Raw genomic sequence first — 18,429 nt, 5'->3', positions numbered from 1 at the left:
ACGGACACCGATAATCTTTTCCCCCAAAAGTTTTAGTAACCTTTTCACAACGGGCAGGAATTATTCTCAGCTTATATGTAATTTACACAATTAAAGAAGTTCGTCTTAATCTTTGTAGACAAAGACGCCCTCAAATTGATTCAGCAGTTACAAACAAAATTTCGAACAGAAATTCGTGACCGCAGAATATTAGAAAACTATTACAGACTTTTTTTTTAAGGAATGCATGATTAAGAGTTCTATATACCTTTTCAATATTTTATAATAATGTCGCAAGTACTTGTTGCGTTACTTTTAGAAGTCAGAATGTACAGCCACTTACATACTTGATAAGTACCTGGACCTTTGACTGTTATAATTCCATTACTTGGGGTCCAGGTCATTTGCAGTTGTGAGAACGCCTAGACAGATGCAACCCAATTTACACGTAACTTTTCTCGGCACTGACAGCAGTTGGTAGCACTGAGTCAAGTCTTCATGCAAGTAAAATTGCGAGTAGATGACGCACGAGACATTTCTCCATTCTGAGATTAATGTCTCTGGTTTAGAGCGTGTTGTCTCATGAACATCATATGTTAATCTCAATACCGCTGTGTATGCAATGTATTATTTCGTTATATACTGTATATTCAAAGAAATAAAAACACTGATCACACATGAATCAGGAAATGTTTGAAAGCAGAAGAAAATATCAAATCAAGAACAATTGCTGGAAATAAGTTTGTAAATCACTGTCTCCATTGAAGACCTTCTTCAATTCCCCTTATTCCAGCATCTTTTTCTTTCTAGGAAAGAGAAGATCTTGCTTGTCACACTGACTATGCATTGGAATTAAAATTGAAATTGAAACATAAACACTTGAAAAAGTTTCAGCCTGGCAGGGATTCGAACCCGGATCTACATAATAGAAGCTCAATGCGCTAACCACTCACCTACCGCGTCACTTAACCTTCCAGCCAAACTAATACCTAGTTAAAATGGTTTCATGGAAAAATATAAACAAGATACTAATACTTGTGTGAGTGTCTTAATGACTTACTCGATATTTCCTTGTTTAACTCAAAAACAAGTTATATAGACATTCCTCAGTGAGGAAAATATCACGAAACGTTCGTCAAGTTGAGGCTACGTCATCTGTTGCAGGGATGGTCCCGATTTACATTACTTTTCGTCTTTACCATAACTTCTAGTTTCCAAAAAAGGAAAGACGACAGAAATTATTTTCATATTCTTTGAATTGTATCAACACATGTAGAAATAGACAGTTCTATGTTTATGTTCCATAACTACTAGTTTAGTTTCTTATATTCATATGAGGAATTTGTGGCAAATTGAGCCGGTGGCACTAGCCGAGTGATCTCGAGCGTTCAGCTTGTGATCATGAGGCGCAATTTACTAGGGGTTCGAATTCCTCTGAAGAGCTAGGTCGGAATTTTAACTGTCCTCAGTATCTCTCTGTTCGTGTCCCTGTAGTGTTTGGAATGTGTCGAAAGGACATGAGGTGCCAGTGGCGAAAAATACTCCGGTTGGGGCGCTTTGTTTTTAAAAAATGTAAAAGCAGGAAACTCCCATTACAGCTACGTGGGTTCAAATCCCGTCGTGGCATTGTATGGTCATTGTGTTATTCCTTTATTATTATTATTATTATTATTATTATTATTATTATTATTATTATTATTATGATTATTATTATTAGTAGTAGTAGTAGTAGTAGTAATAGTAGTAGTAGTAGTAGTAGTAATAGTAGTAGTAGTAGTAGTAGTAATATTATTATTATTACCAGTGTGCGAATTGAAAAATTTTCCCAGGGGGGGATGAATTTTCACCCATATGCGCACCGTCCTCCCCCCCACACACATATTATATATATATATATATATATATATATATATATATATATATATATATATATATATATATATATATATATATATATATACTAACAAGTACAAAACAGTTGAGATGTGAGATATTTCATAAATTTTCACTCAAGCAATATTTAGGTTAGCTACGCAAAGTAAGAATTGTTCCCTTTTTCTATCTTCATGTCCATTTAAAAATACTCCAAAGGAAAAAGTTATCCCTGCCGGGGATAAAATTTTCTTCTCCAGGGGAGAAGTTTTTGTCAGGGGGGAAATCCCTGGCATCCCCCCCGCCAATTCGCACCCTGATTATTACCACAGAAGGTAAGAAAAAGTAACATAGTCGAAGGTATTCGTAGGAACACGAAAGGTATACAGTATGTCAGCTGTTTCTTAGGCTTACACATGAACGCAATAATATTATTACGTTTATGGATTTACAGATAGAATTATTATTTTATGACAACAAGAAATGGAATGTAAATATTTGTTAACTGATAAGAGTAATACATTTTGTTTCGGCCTTCTTCTAGGTAAAAAGGTGAGGTGATATCTTAAATAGGATCATTCCCGTGACTAGTGTTGTAAGTTCGATCACTATTTGCAATTTGTGCACAGCTAGTAACAATTCATTGGAACTCATTTTTGGCCCATACAACAACAGTAAGGATGTGTTTAGCCCTTATGTATTCACCAATTCTTGTCCAAACACGTTACTTCCCAGGCAGTTACGAATGGAGCTTGATACGGATGACGTAATTTTGTGTTGTTAGCATTTCCTCTGTGAAGGAAGTCGTCTCAACTCTTACACCTAGAGAAATTGAATATTTTTCTTGTTAGTATACATCAGAAGTACTAGTATTGCAAATTATAAAAATTTCCTGAATTGCCACAACCGGAATCGAACTCGCGTCCTCAATATTATGAAACTAACGCTTAAGCCACTACTCTAAGACATCACTGTTCTGGAAGAAAGAAAAGAACTGGATGAATTCAGTAATTACACACTTTTATGATTCCAGTGTAATAATGCTGAAACTTTTTGATTTCAGTCATGATAAAATAGTAAAGTATTATGCAGAAAAAATAGTCCAGAGAATTCAACTTTAAATTGACAACTCATATGCACGGAGGCGCTGCCATATGCTCTGGCCTCGGGCCCTGATTTTTCACGGCACGGCATTGGACAGATACTCATATTGATTGGAATCTGATGTTTCAGTTCACTGATTATTTTTGTAAAGTTAACTAATTTAACGAACTTTCCTCAGTCCTTGTTTCTTCGACAAGAAGCTTATGTTGTACGTAAATACAGTATACTCATTGTTAACCGACCACCATGGAACCTGGTCTTGGTCGGATAACGAAAAATTCGGTTAAAGCGAAAATCACGATTTCATAGCTCCTAAATTGTGTAGCATCCCTGTAATGGTTAAAGAAAGACTTTTACAGTATTAACAAAATCAGAACTTCCGACCGTAAGCTCTTCAGCGACACTCATTTGAACGAAATACTGTATATTGAATAAAACACACTAAACTTTTACACAGACCTTACACTTACCTATGGCATATGTGTATTAAGAAGAAAAACCAAACCGCAAATATACCATTGAACCTACAAAACTGAGTGAAGTACAGTACTATATTATATTAATATTTTGTGTATGTTTATTATTATTGGGGAGCACCGAGCAGTAGGCGGTTAAACTGACGGGCAATTAAGGACAGGGCGATTAAGAGAGATTCCACTCTATCTGTGTTCGAGAACAATATCACTCCTACGCAACGTATAGCGCCGCGTATCGTAAAGAATCCCAATAGTTGTTCGATTTACTCTTCGAATCAGTCCCCAAAGTTTGCATTGTAGTTCTTTTGCAGCCTATATGAAACTATTATCGTGTTTATTTTGTTTAATCAATTGGAGTGACTAAACTATTAATCTTAGTTTCGTCTGATTAATAATTCCTGAATTAAAAATCATGTGACAAAGTTGTAGTTTTTCAAGACTTACGAGGAAACGGTCTTAAGTGTAAACAACCGATTTGGCTGGGGTCGGGATATGTGTTACGGGAGACCAAAGTAGGAGACAAGTATTTTGGCGTTTGGGCCCATACGCAGAAAAAAATTCCGAAATAGGGCCCCCAAAGTAGCCCTACATGCCATAACTAGGAAGCGAATGACTTTACTTGTACACAACCGATTTGGCTGGGGTCCGGATATGTGTTACGGAAGACCAAAGTACGAGACACGTATTTTAGCGTTCTGGCCCATACGCAGAAATTTCCGAAATACGGGGCCCCAAAGTGGCCCTACATGCTATAACTAGGAAGCGAATGACGTTACTTGTACACAACCGATTTGACTGGGTTCCGGATATGTGTTACGGAAGGCCAAAGTAGGAGATACGTATTTTGGCGTTTGGGCCCATACGCAGAAATTTCCGAAATACGGGGACCCAAAGTGGCCCTACATGCTATAACTAGGAACCGAATGACTTCACTTGTATACAACCGATTTGGCTGGGGTCCGGATATATGTTACAAGAGATCAAAGTAGGAGACACGTATTTTGGCGTTTTTGCCCATACGCAGAAATTTCCGAAATACGGGACCCCAAAGTAGCCTTACATGCTATAACTAGGAAGCGAATGACTTTACTTGTACACAACCGAATTGGCTGGGGTCCGGATATGTGTTACGGAAGACCAAAGTAGGAGACTATTACTTTGGCGTTTGGGCCCATACGCAGAAATTTCCTAAATACGGGGCCCCAAAGTGGCCCTACATGCTATAACTAGAAAGTGAATGACGTTACTTGTACACAACCGATTTGGCTGGGGTCCGGATATGGCTATTATAAGCCCAAGTCGAAGACATGTAGTTTATCTTCCGACAAAACCTGACAGGGCGGCAAACTTTACTTCTGCCACTGTGCCCGGTTTCCTGACAACAAACGCCGTATCGAATAAATATTAATGTTCACTCTCTTGCACAAAAGTGCACCGCCCGGTTTCCACACATCCTATCCATAGAGATACAAGCGAAAAACGCAAACATTATTTCGCTCCGTTGACACCCTCATGGTCAGCAGATCCCCCTCGACGGATCGTGCCAGCTGAATATCTGTTCAGAATTGCATGGGTACCACATACGGCAACTTCATGGCCTTATTGAAAATCTAGCAATATCGGACCCTGTACACTCGAAATTCCTTTTTGTGGGACCTAACAACAAACAGAAGTCTCATACTTTTGGATATATTGTAACATATTCCAACCCAAGCCAACATTCTGTACTAGTAACGTCATTCGCTTCCTAGTTATGGCATGTAGGGCTACTTTGCGGCCCCGTATTTCGGAAATTTCTGCGTATGGGCCCAAACGCGAAATTACGTGTCTCTTACCTTGGTCTCCAGTAACACACATCCGGACTCCAACCAAATCGGTTGTGTACAAGTAACGTCATTCGCCTTCTAGTTATAGCATGTAGGGCCTCGTATTTCGGAAATTTCTGCGTATGGGCCCAAACGCCAAAATACGTATCTCCTACTTTGGTCTCCTGTAACACATATCCGGTCCCCAGCCAAATCGGTTGTTTACACTCAAGACCGTTTTCTCGTTAGTCATCAGGTTAATTATCATACTTTAGGTGGATAGAATTTGGACATTATCAATGTGATATGGAATTTTGAATTTTTATTCTAATAACTAAGTCTAGTATGTAAATAAATCAATCGAATGAACAAACAATTGTTTTAATATTTACTCGAATCAACAATTATTCGAAATATTAGTTGTGAAGTTTTATCCACAATACTCATGCTCTTTAATTGTTAGATGGCACCATTATTTGTTCACTTTTCATTTAAAAGATTCCCATTTCAATCTCATATCATGTGAGTTTGTGCTGAACAAACTTATGTCCATTAATTTCTTCAGATTTTCCCATTTTCTTCCATTCTTTACACTATATGAATTAATTCATAACTTCATTACATGCATTTATCATCAACCTTCGCTTACAGGAAATAATTTTGAGAAATTAAACATTAGAAGTTACGTATTATTATTATTATTATTATTATTGGCAGTTTTTAAAGCAGATATTGAGGATTCGTTTTAATGTTGATGAGGCTTAGCATAGGAATCAGAAAAATTGTTTGGAAAGTTTACAGCTAAGCTCTATTGATTGTAAATGAAAGTTCTGTAGAATTTAATAAATATGTGTGGTGTATTGAAATGTCTATCACAAAAAATAAGGAATATTAATTGGTAATTGGGTTGATCATCAGTTACTAGCACATGCCACTAGCATTAAATTCAGATCATCATGAGTTTTGAAAAACAGTTAAGGCTCTGATATCAGTAACATATGATAATTAACATGACGAAAGGAGATCTGAAGAAGGAAATTTGGTTAAACAAATTTGGTAGAGCGACAGCGATAAAGTACACTTAACAGGGACCAAATAATGTATTGATCCAAGTAATGCGAGAGCCAGGCGAATAAAAAGAAGGAAGTGCCTTTTCTCCTGAGATTGCTGAGAGTAGTATTAAGTGTTATGTTACGAAGTCTGAATTCCTGCCATTCACATCTGCACCTTCGAAATTCTAACTTTGTATGTTATCTCCGTATCTTTGTAGCGTCTATGTCTTATCTTTCCGTAATATATTATAATTAGACAAAAGCTAAAGTTTAAGAGTTAAATATAATTTTGGGCTATACCTCATTTAACTGTGTACTGTCGTCTTACTATGAAACTATACTTCAGCGTCAATTTCTTAATAGATGTCGTGATAATTGTAACGTATCAATTTTTAGACATCTAAAAACTCGATTTTCTAAAAAAAAAAATACCTATTAGGATTTTTGTTTATCTTCACGAGATGTATCAATTGATGTGTGTCTCATTTTTGGACATGTTTATCTTGATAAACGACAATAATATTATAGGAAAGTAGTATTTCACTTTCTGAGCTTCATCTTCTTGTGGTTTTTATTTAATTTAATACTCATCCCATTTTAGACGACTGAACTTAGGTGAACGATGTAAATATTGGCAGAGAAAACAATAAAGCAAGAAAAATGGAACAATCAATAACAATCAGTTCGTAAAGGATATGTTTTGTTTCCTTTGTATTATACTTCACAGCGGAGTTAAAAAGATTTACCTTTCTTACCGGACTATTATTGAAATTCTATTTCCGCTTGTGCATCACGCAAACAAGATTATGATCTTAAACTATTTTTTTCTTCTTCTATCGCTTCAGCAAATCGCCATGCACAACGAGTTTTTATTTCCACATGAAAAAAGTAAAATACAAGTTTTTGTACTTCTTAAACAAATAATTTCCGCCTTCCTTTTTCTTTTTGTAAACATTTTTTTTAAAAAAAAAAAGCAGTGTTAGCTGTAGAACAAGGAATGATAATCGTCTTTTCCTATTTATTTTTTCACAAGTACCTACGAAAAATAATAATAAGCTGATGTTGACTATTCCTAGGAAAATTAATAATTATATTATTTTTTCAATCTTATTTATTGTTTCATTAAAGTAAATTAGTAGCTTTCCTTCATCTTAAAATGTATATCCAGGGTGTTGCAATGTTTCCATTACATATTTCCTCTGTTTCTTATACGTTAGCCAAAGAATGCACGTGAGAGAAAATATTTTTCCTGCGTTACAATGTGTAGGAAAAATAAGCTTTGAGACTATATTGTATGATTTTTTTCTTTAAATTTTAGTTTAGCGTCCCTTTCAGCAGGGATGCTATATGAGACATGTACCTACAGTTTAACGTGGAATCCGAATCACACGAGCTCCCGTATAGAATCGAAATCGGGTCTCCTATGCCAAAATCGCCGACGCTAATCGCTTAACCACGAACAAGCTCTATATTGTGTAATGAATAAGGACTTTTCATAAATAAAATGATAATAGAATATTTTAGAGAAATTCACTTGAGCAAGCTAATACTACTCAATTGAGAACGTTGAGAGTGCTAATTAAGGTTTTTTTTTTTTTTTACAATAGAACACCTCGGATAGATTAGACAAATTATTAAAAATCTCTATCTTCTTTTTAATTGGGTACTATTGGCTATTCCACGTACGACTTTCTCAAATATTTTGTGCGGCACTTCCTCTAAAATGAACAGTGTCTTTGATACATATTTCAAGGCCGGGAGCTCAGCAGAAACAACTTCAATTTCGACTTCTTTTCACATGAATATTTTACCTTGCTTTCCCGAGTAGAACCACTTCGCAAATGTTCGAATCCAAGATATATATACTGTATATAATCCATTTTCTGTGAGTACTTACGCACAACTAAATTTTTTAATCATTCCATACCTTTTTCAATTCAATGTCATAGCCACACATCAAGTATCCACTAATGAACGTCTCCCGGTGGTAACATTTCAGTGCCAATAGTATATACAATACATATAGGTGGTAACCGCCTCTTGCTTACCATTTTTACTCTATAGCGATCACCTTTAAAACCAGAAGTAGTTCATTTTCTTCCACTTACGGTTTTAATACATAGAATGGAAATGAAATATATTCTTGGGGTACTTATCACACAAAATAACTTTCTTCTCGCTATCTATTATCGTTTTTATCCTCTAACGATCAACGTTAAGACTAGAAGTGGTTGATTTCTACCAATTCCGATTTTAGTAATGCTATGAGAGTGGGTCGCTTAATTTGTTACAGAAAACCGCTTTTGCTAGGTATATATGTTAGGTTTTTATTATATTCTTTTAATATCTTATTATTCTTTAATTGCTACAAAACATCAAATTTTATTAGTTAAACCACTGGCTTCAGTATGACGGGAACAAATAGCCTCGTCGCTAAGTCCCTATACCCCCTCCCACACACACACACACACACACACACACAATCAACGAATCAATTTTCGACAAATCTTCAGAAACACTTGATAGAGTATCATTAGTTATTGTACTGTATTTATCGCAAAATGTTAGAGTCTGTCTAGAAATATCCAACTTTTCAGTAAGAGAGAATATGCTTAGTAATGACCTCGTTTCTTATTGGTACAGTGAAAAATCATATGTAATTAAGCATTTAATTGCTTTAATTGACAGTTTTGTATTTTGAACGGCAATAGTAATATCCAAATACAAAATTTTCAGAAATTTTCAAACATTTTTCCTGCAATTATTTCCTAAAACGTTTCTTTTTCTGCTTTTTTTTCTCTAGTGTACAAAAAGAATCGAGAGTGTGAGCCTTTGTTTTGACTCTGGCACTGAATTCGTTGAACTACTAATAAGAAAGAGGGAAATGATAGTAATGTTATATACGCATTAAAAAAACTAGATATAAAATTCTATCACTCATTTCGTGGCCAGTAGTAATTGGTTAACATTATATAAGTTACAATAAGCAATTAAAACAATACTATTCTGCTTAAAGTTCATTCAAACTAAGCTTTCATAAACATTATGAAGGTAAGTCAAATTTCAACATATATTTAATTTTACTGTATTCTTAATTTGGTTGATTTGAAAGTACTCCTTGTAGAAACCAAACAAAAGAGAAAACTTGTTAAATAAATTTCTTTTGCGGGAACTTCAAGTTCTAGTAAATGAGCAAATGCAGTAAGTGGATCTGATGCTTTACCGCGTTTAATCGCCTTACGTGCAGAAACCAAATCAACATGAGAACACGAATTGTTGCATAACATGCAAGGATGAAGACAAATTGCCTGACGTTCCACTTCGGAGACGCACAAACTATGATAATATTTTCTAGGTGGCGGTGTTCGCATGGGAACACTGCACCACTTCACTTATTTGCTTATCTTTAAGAAAAGTAATATTTTATGCATGCTTACATGTCTTATGCTTGTTGTGGAATATATGAAGTCATGAAGAGGTATGCACTCATGAGTCAAGTGAGCTTATCTGCCATGCAAGCTACCGGCCAAATTACATAAAGGAAATGTATGATATTAACTACACGGGATGTGAATATGAAAGATCTTTATTCAGGCTGTCCGTTGGTCCTTTCTAAATGCTAACAACTTAACTTACATCAGCCATCACGATACAATATCACGGAATACGAGTTCACAACGCATCATATCGTCGGAGTTTTTAATTCGTAATTGAGGGATGTCGTCCCTCAGCGAGCACACTATCCGAGGAAGGGGAAGAAATGAAGCGGCCTGGGACCTATAAGTTAGGGACCACCCCGGCATTTGCCTGTTGTGAATAAGAAAAACGTCATTCAGAATGACTTTCCCCGAAAAGGCGTTTTACACAATTCTTTATTATACAAAACGCTTAAACACATCTTTATTTTATAAATATAAATACTACATTTTATATCTCTTATCTTAAAGGATTTCGAGATATTGACATCTGATTACAATAATTGCAACTCCACAACATTTCCTCCCATCTCTTTTATTCTGGTGTAGATTAAATATCAAAGAAAGCTCCAACACTGTTTAATTATTTTGAATAAAAAGTTCAGATAGACACCCTATCAAATTTCGTGTCTCTACCTTAAGGAATTCCAAGATGTAGACACTTTGTTTTTAATATCTCAGCTGCTAATCCCCTTCCACGTCGAACTCCAAAAATCTTTCCTTAGTGATATCTTACGCCACAAATCCTATGCGTCACGGGTGCACCCATGGTCAGTCCAGTGGATGCAGACCCTGTTCAAAACTCCCTAACTCAACATGCATTTGTATACTTCTCTCAATAATACTATACTTATTTAAGAGGGAAATAACTGATGTAGCATGAAAATTTCATCTTACACTTTATCTGTTCTCTTTCTGGTTCTATCACTTTTTTTTTCTGAAAATATAGATAGAAATATTTTACAATTAGTTATCGTCTGTTCGGATGCAGAATAATAGCCATTTAATACTACATAGACGTAGTGGCTTGTAGTATTGGGATACTCTCTCCCAAAGCTTGGACCCCCGAACAGAAATTTCTGGGTGCGTGCTTGGTATGCGCTGTCCAAATTTCAATTTTCTCGCAATCAGGACTTCCTTTACATAGAGAAATTATTTCCTTTCTGCGTCTCAGGGGTAAATGCAAGGTCACGCGATGAGAATTTGTGCCTTTTTAGATTTCATTATGTTAATCGCCGGTTCAGTGTTCTGCTTTAAAAAATGAGTAGTTATCCATTAAAGAAATTAATAAATTTTGTATGCAATTGGTACATACACTACATCACATTCATTTATCGATTACCGTATAACTCGTGAAGTAAAATCTATTGAGAGAAACTTTCAGTGTCTCCACTATTTTAAAGAAAGTTAGGGTACAAAAGGATTAATTTCTAACAAGAATTTAAATATTATTACTATAAACAATAAAACAGAACATATTAATATATAAAATATATTACATTAGCGATAACATGTTCAACATTCTAACAGAGAACATTTTAATAATAAATTGATGGTGTGTTTGTTTTCATTAAACTCCCATATTAGTTTACTCAAAGGTTTCCCGAAACTTGAAAAATGCAATAGAAATTTATAGATTAATGAAACATCACATGACACACGTATTGTATTTGTATGTAGCTAGTATAATATTTTGTAACAAATGTTCTTTGTTCTGCTGCTTTTATGAAAAATAGTTGAACAACGTGTTCAAATAGCCATAGCCTGTTCCAAATCTTTTCAAGATATTGTTGTCTTTGAACGTCGAACAGACTGAAATGTATTATACATCATTGCGATGTGCGTTATGAATTTTCTAAAGAAAACGACATTTTTTTAAATATCGCCTTGTTCCACAATGCGTAATGAGTTCTCTCGTGGCCGAATATTTGCATTCTCGTCTTTCATACCACAGACCAAGTTCGATTCCCGATGGAATCACACATAGTTCATTTTTTACTTTACAATATAGATGCACACTTCATATACCCTTAGTGATGGAAGGGATTGAAATGGCTAAACATTCTCTACGACCTTAACGAGGAAAAAATAAAAATATCGAGTGCCAAAAAATTCTAGATCATTATGCAACCTTTTGACTTACTTAGAGACTGGAAATTGGAGAAAAGGAAATCGTTACTCCATATTGTGCATGTATGTGAGAAAGGCAAGGAATGACTTTAGTAGTAATTTCCTAAATTAATTAAACAAAGGCAGAGGAAGATGCATGGAGAATGATTAATTCGGAAGGAAATGGGTCAAGTGTTGAATGTCTGATTAAATATGTAAACTACATCGGGAGATGGCCTTTGAGAAAGAGATTCCACTGGGAAATAGGAGGCAGAAAATGCATAGTCTCTTAAACCGTAATTGTAGGCAGCGCCTGAGAGGAATTACTTCAATTTATGTTAACAAATTGTAATAACACTTTCCATTGTTGAGAGCCCGTGTTGAATTTATTCTCAAAGATATGTAGAAGCATGCTTCAAACAATAAATTAGATGGGAAAAGTATAATTTCTAAATTTAATTAATTTAACAATATTATTAGCATTAAGTGGGAATTTTTGTCGAAAAAAGATACATATACTAATCAAAGATCGCATTGAGGTGCACAAACTATTATGTGTGAGCAGCGTTGCCAGTCCTAGCTCTGAAGTGGGCTGAAAAATAGTACCAAATTAAAACAAAAAGGGCCGAATCCATTAATTTATACCAGTGTGATATATGGCTCTATAACACAAAACTAAAAGAGGTAAAATTGTAGAATACTTTTCCCCGCCCCCTGTTCTCTTCCAAGAGTCCAAATCAAGAAAGTGCTCTTTTTAAAAATTACTTTTTAAAAACATCCAAACAGGAGGATCCCGAACAACCGTGGAAGTAGATGAAACTTTTCTCGCACGTAGAAAGTATAACAGAATGCACTCTATTACCATTTTGGTGTAGAATCTTTGCCACAACACATAAATTATAGACTTAGTTGAGCACACGCTGGTCTTCTTCAGAATATTCAACACTTGATTCAACGTGTATGTGCTCCGTTTTTTTTTTTTTTTTTCAAGCTAAAATTTCGGGTCTCCTTCATGCGAGACGCAGATGCGCCAATCTAGCGTTGTCTTCCAGTGTAGTTTGAATTACGAATTTTCCAAACAAAGTTTGTAGCGTTATGCGATACAACGTCACTGAATGAATATTCAACAGCATTTTTAAAAGTCCAACACACAGTGTGAGTAACGTGAGAAGTAGGAAAATTCTTACTGACACTTTTGAAAATGTGACAAGTATTTGTTAAATGGTGCTGAGTTGGATAGACTTGTACCAACTTTTTCTCAAAAGGGGCTGAAAATGCCAGCGTGGTACCAACTGGCCGATGAATGACAAAAAGGGCTGAATTTGGTTCAATTGTACCAAGTGTGGCAACACTGTGTGTGAGTGTAGAAAATCGAGAGAAACGGATCTATTTTGTAAGTCTCTTCTATACGATAACCATGTCATCTATGAAAATAAAAGTGATACTGAAATACGTACATCCTCATCAAGGTTTTTTTATTATGCACGGGCCGGGCTAGGCCTGAGGCAAAAGGGAAAACCTGTATATACGAGGTACCTATGTATATACCATTTCCTGTATATACGAGGCAAAAGGAAAAGTCATTTCGTCTTGAAATATTTATACCATACCGCAGATAGAAACACGGTTTCCTGTTCGATATGAGGATATGGTAAAAGTGAAACGGTAAGCATTGTAAAGGCATAAACGTCGTAGAGAAACGCGCCGAATAGATTTTTTTGGTCCCTTCTTTTGTTTATAACATATCTTCATATAACCCGGTGTCAGCAAATGCGTAAGCTAATTTGTCGGAAGTAATACAGTACCTAATTTCCCCCCATGATTGGATAGGCAACTAAGAAAAAATGTGTTCTGCTGATGTGTAGCTATTCACACACAACAATACATGATAAGAATATGTTACATACGCGAATTTATCTCTTTTTGCTCTGTATAAGCCTGGCTAACAGACTTAGATAACAGGTGTTTTATTGTGGAAACTTTAAAACTACAAAACCAAGGGTACTCAGTATGTTTTCAAAAATTACAAATTCTGCTGCTATAAATTCCATACAGCATGAACCTGAAGTCCAATTCTTAGTCATTGGTTCGGTCCTAACTTGCGCCAAGTGGGACTTGAGGTGGATTTTCTCCAGGCTTTCCCGTTTCCTCATACTTCCTTCATTCCACCATTTCACTAATTCTCATCATCACCGTTACCTTTAGCCTACACGGTATTACGGTTAGACTCATAACTGAAAGATTCCATTCAATTTTTTTTTCATGTTTTTACTCCACTGATAAGGCTAGAACTCTCTATAGTGGAACAAGTAAATTAATTACTCGGAATATTCACGCCCTTTAACCTAAAGTAAACCCTAAAATCTGAAAAGTGTTTTGTATTTCCTGATTAATTATTCTAACCTGGACAATTTAGTGAGAAGTTTAAAGCCCCTAAACATCAAGCCTAAGTGCTTGAGTATAGGCTACAGCAAAATTCCATATTAGAATTTCTTTTATTTAAAAACATCGAAGAATTTTGAGGCTACTATGTAGCAGAAAAAATCTTTCTGTACTTGTATAAATATATACGATTTGATGTCGGTACTAGGTTTCCATCACACCCCTGAAGAATGAAGATTATTATTGGCTCTTCTAAACTAAGACTTAAGGAACTATTATTAAACAACAAAAATACTAAATCATCAATACCAGTGGCATATTCTGCAGACATAAGGAAATATATGATAGTATGAATGTATTATTACATATGAATTATTATTACAAGTACTGCTGATACATTTGTGGAAATTTGAAGGTCATTGATATATTAGTAGAATTACAGGGATAATCTAGAAAATACTATTGTCTTCGTTGATTTTGGGATATAGGACAATTCAATCTGACCTCTGCGAATAACGTATACATTATGGCATTATATAGTTAAGTATATTCCTTTAGAAAATAACACAAAGTACTGCTTGTTGCTTCTTATAATACACAATTACGGTAGATCTAATGAAAAAAGTTCGTTAGATTCATGAACACCTAAGCTGCAAATTCACTTCGTACATTCTCACTTAGACTTTTCCTCGAGATCTTGGGAACTGTAAGCGATGAGGAAAGGAAAAGTTCCATAATGGTAATTAGAAAATGGAGCAGAAATATCAAGTAGATGGGCCACTACCACTGATTTTGAATTAGTAGATAAAGTGAAATGCATTACAAGGAAAATAAATACTAATATAAAAAAACATTTGTCATTTTACAAATACTTTGTACAGTAGCTGCATATTTTGGGAACAACATTAATTTTAATTTTTTAATATATATATATATAGGCCTATATATAGTGTGTCACATTTTTGTTCGTGCAGGCGAAAATTTTCAAAAGTCAGCAAGAAATTTCACGTTAAATTTAATTATTTGTTCAAAACGACCTGTATTTTTTTTAAAAAAAAGCACATATCGATATTAACTAATAGTAAACAAAAAACAAAATATGTTTTCCTTCGTGCTAATATTGTGCACTAAACAAATACTTCGTCCATTTTATGTTACATTTTTGTTCGTACACTTGAGAATATAGTATCAAAGGGTATAAAACTAAACCCCAACAACTGAAACTTTAATATTTTGTGGCATATCCTCTCGCATTGATGACCGTTTGACATCTTGCACGCATAGAGTTAACAAGGTCTTTACATGTTTGAGCACTGATTGCCTCCCATTCTTGCATCACTACCCCCTTAAGCTCGTCTTTCGACGAAACCCCGTGTTTTCCCACATTACGCTTTAAAGTAGCCCATAAGTGTTCGATGGGGTTTAAGTCGGGGGACTGAGGAGGTGTTTTCAGCAACTTTGGTACATTCCATACTAACCACATTCTTTGTACACCCATTATGTTTAAACTTATTAATTATATACTGAACTGTGGAATGTGATTTCTTTATCAACTTACCAATCTTTCTCATCGAATACCCCTTTAATGCCAAATTTATGATTACGTCCTTCAACTCACAACTAAGCTCTCTTCTCTTACCCATTTTGATCACAATAGATAGACGATATGGGTGGGAGTACGACCTTGATCACACTATCACAGCACAAGTGAGCTGCTAACATTCCTATCTACTGCCTTCTTCTTCGCATCGACGCGATTTGTATAATCAGTGTTGGGAGTGGAGGTGTAGTGTACGAACAAAAAAGTTGCGTAAATAACGGGAGGTTCTGGAAGAATACTTATTGTATTTCTTTCTTACATACATAAAAGATTTGCAATCCTGCCATTAGCTTGCTTTTATATACATTTTACGAAAAGCATAATATTTTAAACATTTTACAAAAATAGATAGACAGGTTAATGTTCTAAACAAAAAAAAAATGTCATCCATATGAACAAAATTGTGACTAATTGTGTATATATATATATATATATATATATATATATATATATATATATATATATATATAATTAGAGATGTACCAAGCGATAGAATTTATTGAGTGGGACAGAATATGCGTCCGTACAAAATATCGTGCGTGATTTTTGATAGAGCGTTCATCTTTAGTGCGTGGGGACCCTCGTTTGATCCCAGTTCGTGCCAAGTTGACTTTGTGGTGAACAAACACCATGTTCATGGGTTTTCTCGGGGTTCTCCCGTTTCCTCCCACTTTCTTCATTCCACCATTTCATTCATTTCTCATCATCACCATCTCCTTTAGCCTAGCGGACATAAACGTGGGACGTAAAACTCAAAGATTTCATTTCATTTTCATTTTTTTTGAAACATATCCTTATTAAGCGTCTCATTGCGACAGTGGAAGACGACGGTACTAAAACGAAATATATATATATAAACACTTCGCTTTAGCCCTGATTCGTTTTACGTATCTTAAAATCACTATGTCATTATAATAAATATACCAACTATTAATCACTAACCATAAATTGCATCCAGATATCGTCGATTTATTCTTCTGTTTTATACGTACATTAAATATCAACAGCAACCATAGCTTTTGTACATATCTTTCAATTTCGTGCGTTTCCCTGCGTAATGAGCTTTTCCATAGCAACTAATAATCTTGTCAATAACAACATGTCCTATCAATAACAAACTAATAATCTTACTCATGACAACATGTCCTGTCAATAACAGCGTTCTTTCTTTTAATTATATATAAGCTATATGCTTAATTATTGCGCCTCTGATCAATGTTGATAATATAGGTACAGATTAATTATAATAGGGATATATAGGGATATATCGCTGTAAATGTCGCCCAGAACGGGAATTCCGTAACAGTATTACAGTGAAGGAAAGAACCCTGGATATTTTCAAAACATTCACTTTTTGAATAGCCCTCGTACTAATTATTATTACATCAATCCTCGTATTAATTATTATTATTACATCAATATAAATATTTTTCTTTTCTCTTCTTTCTCCATATATATATATCAATTCATTTATAACAACATTTTTCTTTTATTACTAATTACGTATCATAAAACGTCGATTCATTACAAATATCATTTATGGGTCTATTCAAAATTATAACTAATTGATGACTTACGCAGAGTTACTAGTTAGTTGTTCCTCTTTTACATTGAACGATAACATCCATATACAAACAACATTATTTATAATTAAGATCGTCATCTTATCAAAACAACAACAAGATCAGAAGGCAATAATTACATTTAAAGGCTTCAATTTAAAATCAATGTCATAGATTTCAAGTTAACATAATCAAATCTCTTTTGAACATGTAAAGTAAAATAAAGGTAAACATAACATTCGGAGTTAATACAAAGATAAGATAAATTAATCACATGATAACATGTTGCACAAACATAAAGTCCAAATGAAGTATTCACAACACAACTCGTAACATCTGAGAGAATAAATTAAGAATTGTTATCCAAATTTAATTTAGTTAACATATCAGGGTTGAAATTTTAACCAGCTTTAGCCGTTTACCTGCTCCAGCTTTTCATATCTAAATTATATTTATCATCAATATTATTCACAAATAAATTAATAGACGAATTTTGCGTTGAATAACCGTGGGAACCTTCGGCTGGTATGGGATTAACCCCAACCATATCAGCGGGTTTTAGTTTAAATTATGATTAACAAATGGGTCAATCAAAGTACATTGAACACCACAATCTTGGTTATTTTCTCTTGATCCATTTCCCGTTTCATTCATTACTTCGGTCCTATTCCGGCAGTTCCTGCCATCTCGAGATCTCCAATTGGATCTGTTTTGAGTCACACTGGTATGCATCACATTGTTACTGCAATTGCGTCTTCCACGAAAGTTTCTCCCGTTCATCCAACTGTTCCTCGGATTATTATAATTCGTTCCATTTCTACCGCTAGAATTGAATCTTCCATTAGCTCCAGTTCCAGTACGTATAATAGATCTTTCACTAATTCCAATGCCAGTATTGTCACGTGACCTCTCATCGCTGCGAAGATTTTCGGTATTTTCATTAGTTATATTCAGGTTTCTGACAGGAATTGGATTGGATGGATTACGATTACTTCCGCTAGGGTTCGGGAAT

General features: G+C 34.8%; 1 protein-coding gene across 1 annotated transcript in view; it reads left to right on the top strand.

The window, feature by feature from the left end:
* Positions 1 to 18,429, top strand: part of LOC145668325 (glutamate-gated chloride channel-like) — a 185,025-nt gene that overhangs the window by 67,187 nt on the left and 99,409 nt on the right. The gene's annotated exons all lie outside the window — the stretch shown is intronic.

This window comes from Thermobia domestica, chromosome 13 (genome assembly GCF_964235325.1).
Source record: "Thermobia domestica chromosome 13, izTheDome1.hap1.1, whole genome shotgun sequence".
In the NCBI taxonomy this organism is placed as follows: Eukaryota; Metazoa; Arthropoda; class Insecta; order Zygentoma; family Lepismatidae; genus Thermobia; species Thermobia domestica.
The sequence above is the reverse complement of the archived record's forward strand: the minus strand, read 5'-3'. Positions and strand labels throughout refer to the sequence as shown.